This window comes from Musca domestica, unplaced genomic scaffold, assembly GCF_030504385.1.
Source record: "Musca domestica strain aabys unplaced genomic scaffold, Musca_domestica.polishedcontigs.V.1.1 43, whole genome shotgun sequence".
NCBI classification, from domain to species: Eukaryota; Metazoa; Arthropoda; class Insecta; order Diptera; family Muscidae; genus Musca; species Musca domestica.
Genome location: NW_026712332.1, coordinates 358,756 through 366,419, shown reverse-complemented (window position 1 = coordinate 366,419; position 7,664 = coordinate 358,756). Strand labels below are relative to the sequence as shown.

At 38.4% G+C, this 7,664-nt stretch overlaps 1 pseudogene; it reads left to right on the top strand.

The window, feature by feature from the left end:
• Positions 1-119: 119 nt before the first annotated feature.
• LOC131804360 (glutathione S-transferase D7-like) lies at positions 120-1,497 on the top strand (annotated as a pseudogene).
• Positions 1,498-7,664: the final 6,167 nt, after the last annotated feature.

Genomic DNA, 7,664 nt, shown 5'->3' with positions numbered 1-7,664 from the left:
AAATTTGGGACAATTCCGGTGAATTAAGGGAGCTACCGTGTGGGTAGCTATCGGTATAAACGTGAACAAATACGAAATTTGAAACAATTCTTCTCAGAGAATGTGTGCCGATAAACACCATGTTGAAGAAACTCGTTTTGTACTACACTCCACGCAGTTCAGCCGGGCCGTTGTGTTAACAACTGCCGCACTGGGAGTTGAAATGGAATTGAGGGCAAGGATAGTGCACACAATTCTCGTTTCGGACGATGAAGGTGTGGTGTTTATCGATTCCCATGTTATCTGTTCATATCTGGCCGATAAATATTCCTTCGAAGAGACCTGGTATCCCAAATGTAAATTGAAACACATGCAAGTGGATGTCCGTCTCTACTATTTCGATTGTGGCCATTTGTTTCTCAGGGTACGAGTTATGTTGGAGTCCATCATCTATTTTGACCACCATGAAATCGAACACCAGAAAATTGCTTACATGCAAAAAGCCTACGATGACATGGGGAAGGCTTTGGTCAATTCCGAATATGTGTGCGGTAATCATTTGACTATTGCCGATTTGTGTTATGTGGCCTCCGTTTCGCCTGGTACGTTGTTTGTCCCCATCGATGAGGAGAAATTTCGCAAACTAAAGGAGTGGGTTGAATGTCTCTGGGAATTGCCCTACTACACAAACAAACAAATAATGTGTCTAATATCATCGAAATACCGAATATCGGGAGGTACCGTTATATATGGGATATACTATATCGTGGACAGTTATAGCCCATGTGCGAACTTGACCTGGCTGCAGACTGACTGAGCAGTACAGTAATGTTAGCTTCCTATCTTAATTTGTTTTTACTCTAGCGTGATTACAACAGACGGACGGTCGGATATCGCTAATTATTTCGATGAATTACAAACGGAATGACAAACTTAATATGTTGAAGGTTATTCAGGCAACTCAGACTTTTAACTATAAGGAAAGAATACCCTGCACCACTACACGTCTGTTGATAATTTGATCATTTGTAACCTGGTTTTCTCGACGACTGAGGTAAGCTGAGTTGTACCCAGGATGTTTTATGGATTTAAATACTAAATTACAATCCACTCGTGTTCAAACACGGTAAGATGAATTTGGAATATAGAATGACGAATGGACGACTTCGATGGTGTTTGGGAGTTCGAAATAGAATTGCTCAGATGATGTTAGAGAATTCGACATTCACAATGTCTATAGGCAAGAGGGTGAATGACTCGTGGAAAATCAAGGAATATGCATTAGCGATGTCGGATTGTTCACATTTGGAACTTAGGTGGTTGATGGGAAGTGTGATTAGTTGCCGATTCACAGGCCCTTGTAACCCAAACACCCGTATAGCGGTGAGTGTGTAACAGTGTATATCTGGCTTTCCTTTTCACTGTCCAAACAGTTACTATGGAGTTTCAAATATGCCACATTGTTCCCCCAACAATTTATCCTTTCCGCATTACACTTCTGAATCCTTTATATGTTAAGCAGATTTACAAGTATGTATTACTGCAAATACAGTATTAAGTACAGTTTGCCTATACGTGGAAGAGGATAGCAATTCTTTCATAAACCCGCCTTAAGTTCACATTTTTAAAAGAATTACAAATCGATTATATCCTTGAAACACACATTTTCCCCAGATACCCACACATTTCTTATATCTTCTCATATGTAAATGATCTCCTTCCAAACAATCGATTTTGTTGAATTCATATCTTATTTCCTACTTTTTTTCTTGTCGTATTTCGATTATTTTTTTTCGCCCTTTTGTGTATGAATTTCTCATGGATTTGCCCGGTTGTTGTCTATGGCGCCACAAAACAATATCAACGAATAAACATGCAAAATATTATTGTTCCGAAAGTCTGGCGGTTCGTTCTCCCCATTCCTTTCGTCCTCATAAAATTGTTAAATATTTTTTTTTTTTTGTTTGGCTAAGAATTGCCAAATCTGCATATGTTGTGGAAACAATAAAACCGAATATTTATCGTGTCCATTAAAGGGTTCTTTATGATGATGATTTGTATTGAATTGTTGTTATTTTGATGCTCTCTTTTCCGCTAATAATAGGATTTGGGAAGAAAAATATGCGGGCATTTTATTGAATCTTATTTGGATATATACGGATACATATTTGTCAGTTTGAATCGCTAGATTTTCAAAAAGAGAAGAGATTGGAAAAGATTGTAGTTCACGACTAAAAATTTATCGCGTTGTCTCTAGCCATTTAAATCTGCTGGTTAATTAAAGAATTACTGCAGGATCTGTGTTAGTGAATGAAGACAGATCGTATGTTATTTGCTCTCCAACGATCCAGAGTATCATACTGATGAGAGTCGAAGAGTGGCAGAGCGAATGCTCGGCTGTATTCCTCGTCTTGGCAGATTATACGTTTACCAATACCGTCACTGCTCAACCCAGAAGTCATGGTTCTCACGCTGCATGACTTGTAATTTTACCCACCAAAAGTGTTAGGTCAGGTTTCGCCATGGATATGAGTTATCATCTTCTCTTGTCGGAGATTTTAGGCCAGTTTTTCTTAGCGACATTACTTCCTCTTTTATCTAGGCATTTTTATTGGAATCTCTGGGAGTAGTGCTCATGTATTGCACAAAAAGAGTTCTCAACTTCAATGACAGTTGATTCAGACCCCGTCTTGCCAATTCATCTACTTTCTGCCTGTCATTATATATTGACCTGCAACCCAAGAGATCTTGATGGACAACCCATTATTTTCCAAGACTGTTCTGCACTCCAAAACTGTCATAGATTTAATGGCAAAATAATTTGAAGCCTTGAGTGCCGCTTGACTATCGACGTATATAGTCGGGACCGTTTACTTGACCGTAAATTTTTCCACCACGCATAAGTTAACATATTTTTATAATAAAAGAGAATATCGCGGCAACCTAGCATAGATGAGAAAGATTTGTTAAATAGGGATCTATTTAATACAGTCCGCATCAAATAAGATAAATAAATGCGGTGAGCAGACCTTCGAGTTAGATTATGGGTTGTAATCTTTAGTCAGGCTGATAAGCAAGTGCAAAAACTTATTGACGCGTCAAAGGTTCCGTCCCTGGTGTTAATAGCCAGTTTTTAGATATGCTTCTAAAAAAGTCCAATCTAGCCGCTGCTATCAGAGCAAGTCTGTCGAATGCAACAGCGTGAATGTACTCGGAAGTTCTTAAGCTCATTCTTGAAGTCACGTAGGCTCAGAATGAAGAAACTAAAGGGGAAGTCCGTGGCTTGAAGGAACAAGTGGCCGACATAACATCCGAAATGGACAACAAGCGAATTGAGCGCGAAGCAGTGGTTACGGACAGTGGAAAAAATGGAATGTGACATCAAGGCAATGGAGGTTGCCTTGAATTGTTTTCCAGCGAGATGTGGATGAAGAAGGATAGCAAAATGCGTCGCTGGAATTATAATTAAAGAGAATAGCGGGGCAACCTAGTGTAGTTAATACAAGCGCGTGCGTATCTTTCCGCGAACAACCTGGAATACACTACAGTCGCTGATCAGTTTGTAAGATGAACGTATATTAACGATATCACAGAAGACCCCAGCACTAATCTTACATTCCATCTTAGAAACGTCGTTATAGACAGCAGCCACATATATCACATAACGGTGTGTTGTTACGGGTCCAGATGTCCCTGTCAAGTATGTGGATGTCAAATGGTTCTAAGTTCGACGGTGGTGATTTGTAGTCACTAGTAGTGACTTCTTCTCTTATACATTTCACACAACCTAAGATCGCAGAGGATTATTTTAGTTCTCTGAGTCACAGAGCACACCTAATTGTCTGTTCCTCTCCGTGAAGACTTAATGGGCTTTAGCAATGTCGGGTATCTAGTGCGGCTTGGGGTGTACTCTTGAATGCACCTCGGATCACTAGCGATGCGTCTCTTTGAACTTTGTCAATGCCTCGTCTATAGGATGACTTACCTAAAGAGTGCCACCAATCAAGAGGATCTGGCCAACAACTGACACATATATCAACTTGATTACATGTGTTTTAAGGCCCCTACTTTTATCTATAGAGTACTTAAGTAGATTGCGGCTAAGGTTCTCTTTCCATATTCCTCAGTATTTCTGTTCCAATTTAAGTAGTGGTCGAGAGAAGAACCGCGGTATTTGACTTCTGAAGAAATAATTAGCGTGACTCTATCTAACATTGGTGGCAAGAAAACAGGACATTTGCGTTTCCGCGTGAAAATGACGGACTCTGTTGTTGATGGATCTACGCCTTGCCCATTACGACGTGCCCACCTTGACAATGTAACGACAGCTGGCTGCATTAGATATGAGATTGTTTGCAGGCATTTGCCCGCGATCAATTGGACAACATCGTCAGCATAGGTCCATTTCTACCATTTTCTTCCAAATCTTGGAGTATACTGTTAATGACCGTTAGCCAAAGTAAAGATGATAGAACACCGTCTAGTGATGTGTCACTGGTGTCTGATTTCCTACTGCACGACACCCCAAGATGTGAGTTGATGGTTTTGGTATTTAGCATGAAATATTAACAAGGAGTTGGGGTAAATCAAGTCCTAAAAGAGAATTCAATGTCAATCCACCTTTCTAAGGTTTTTATTAGAAGGGAGGAGATACCAATACAGGGTGGGATGAAACAACTGCAACCAATTTGGGACTGCAGTCATTTCTAAGCTACTCGCCCGACAGCTGTTAAACTTATTTTAGTGACAGCTCATTATACTGTTTACAAGCGTACAAAAGCATTTTGGTGAAAATTTTCCCGAGAAAAAGTTATTCGTAATGGAAGTGTGATTTCTTTAAATTTGGCTGGAAAACTACAAGTGGCTATCGTTAGAGTACGCCAGCATTTAAATATTAATAAACCTTTTGTGTCTCCTACCATCGTCAAGGAAGTGGACGGAAGAAAACAGCAACATCAGCACAAATGGTTCGAAAAGTAAAGAAGCTACTTGATCGAAATCTGCATACATATCGCAATATTCCATTCCATTGCTTCGCTTGACCGAAAGTAGTGAACTGCCGAATTTGTTTTTCTCCGATGAGAAAACATTCGCTGTCCAGGTGTTTGTAATCAAACAAAATGATCAAGCTTACTTGCAAAGAGGTCAGTTGAAAATGTGCACCTTCGGTTGGCCACCAGAACTCAAGCGCCGGCCATGGTGATGGAGTGGACCGCCATAACAGGTCGCTCTCCGCTCGTATTAATAGACCGTGGCATCAGAATAAATGGCGAATATAATCGCGAAAATATTCTGGAGGGTGTATTAAACCCTTGGGCACGCAAACATTTTGGCCGCAGACCTTGTACATTTAAACAGGACTCAGCACCATCGCACTCAGCACGCGCCACCCAAGAATGGTTACAAAATGAGTTTCCTCGGATACCAATCCGTTGAACTATTGTGTCTGTAGTATTTTGGAAAGCAAGGTTGGCACTAAAAAATACCAAAGTGTCGATCATTTCAAGCAATCGCTTCGCCAGGAATGGCCCAAAATACAGCAGAGCACCATTCGGGCAGCATGGGACGGTTTCATTGGCCGTTTGAAGTCCATAATTAGTGGCAAAGGTGACCAAATCGAACAAATCTAAACTTTTTAAAAAAATTGATGCTGTTTCCGACATTTTTTGCTTTTGTTCAATAGGAATTAAAAAAATTAAAAATTATGGTGTTTGACTTTGTTGCAGTTTTTTTTATCTCACCCTGTATATGGTACCTCACGCACATTTTCTATAAATGATCACATATTTTATGTGAGTGTGAAGGAAGTATCCACTATTAGCCAAACCTGGCACGTCGCAATATTTATATCATATCTATTAATGTCCTATACTAAATGGACATTATTGGCCCATTCCTTCGAAACCAATAATATGTACGTTTAAAATCGACCTATGTTGAGGGAATATTTCTGTCGCAAGACGGCTTCAAAATTTTATTTGGATATATTTTCAAAATTTTATTTGGCAATTTGGTTCATCACATTTTCTACAGTACCAATTAACAAAATATTTACTTCTCTACTAGCATGGGAGCAAATATTCATAAAACGTAAAATTATATTACAAATATTGTTACCTTGAAAAGATCGCAATAAGGATGTGATAATGTGCCCTTATAGAAGCTCAAACCGCCAAAACATTGGAAAAATGCTTCGTGGCATAGGCAATATTTCTTATTAATTACCTTTTTATGAATTCATATACCCGAGCAATTAAATAAACCCATTTTTATAATTGATGCTCCTGCGATAGCCACTAAATATTAACAAAAAACAATTCCACGTTACAAATAAGCGTTCTTCTTTTGGCATTTACCCTGACCTGGCTGGCTGGTTGGCAAATCCCAGCATTTACTTAACGTGACAAAAGATTTACTGTGGCTTTCAACGTTTATGTCCTCATTAATTTTGGTCGCTAGCGTAACAGAGCAAAATGTTTTAATCTTTGTATCGAAATTGGAAATTTATGAAGGAAAATAAAATGTGACCGTCATCGTGTGCTACCCACACACACATATACATATTTTATCGCTCGCACCGACACCGACCTTATGAAATACCGTCATCTGCTTTAATATCGCTTAGATAAATCTTCAATGTGCAAATAATGGTTTTAAAAATGTTTACGGCATTTAACGATGACTTGTGAAATTTCTGTTAAAAATATAACGGAAAAGGTTATGCAGGATATATATTGTAATGCTCCACTTTTTGCGGTATCGAAGATGAGTATTTATGGCTTCACTTTCAAAGGTCGATGAGTATCCTCAGTACATTTATTTTATGACTTAATACGGTAGTAAAAATCCATAAAAATAAATATAATAGCTTCAGAGCAATCATTCAAAGGCACGCACACAAACACACTCTCACACACATGCATTTGAATTATGCTAATGACCTTAAAGCGTACATACATACAAATCTTGCTACATAAACTTTATTCAAAGGAGAACATGTTCATATTTTATTATTAAGTAGACCAGACACTGGATTCTTGTTTTATGAAAATGAATATGAAGTGAAAATATTTTCTTAATAATTTTTAATATTCATTTCCAGTTCATAAGTTTAATTTCACATTCTAATAGAACAAAAAAATGAGATTCTGGAAAGAGCATAAATATTGAATCAAAATTACGGTTATATGGGGGTTGTACAAAAACGTGGATCTGCACAGACAATTTTCCGTCAAAGGCTGTAATATCCATTACGAATTTAAAATACCAAATTTGAAACATTTCCAGAGAATAATGCCGCTTAAATAACCAAAATACCGAAAATAGGGAGGTACCATTATATGAGGGCTATATCAAAACGTGGACCTACATGGCCCATTTTCAATACCAAAAGTCCTGCCGACACAATATACAATTGAGTGCAATTTTATCAACCTTTTTTATCTCGTTCGGAAGCTAGAATGATTTCCACAGACGGATAGACGGACAGACGGACGGAAATCTCCAAAACGACATAGAATTTTATGCTGATCAAGAATATACAGGGTGAGATGAAAAAACTGCTACTAAATTCAGACTGCTGTCATTTCTAAGCCACTCGTCCGACAGCTGTAAAAATTATCCCAATGACAGCAAAAGCATTTTGGTGATAATTTTTGCAGAAAAAGGGTTATTCGTGATGGAAT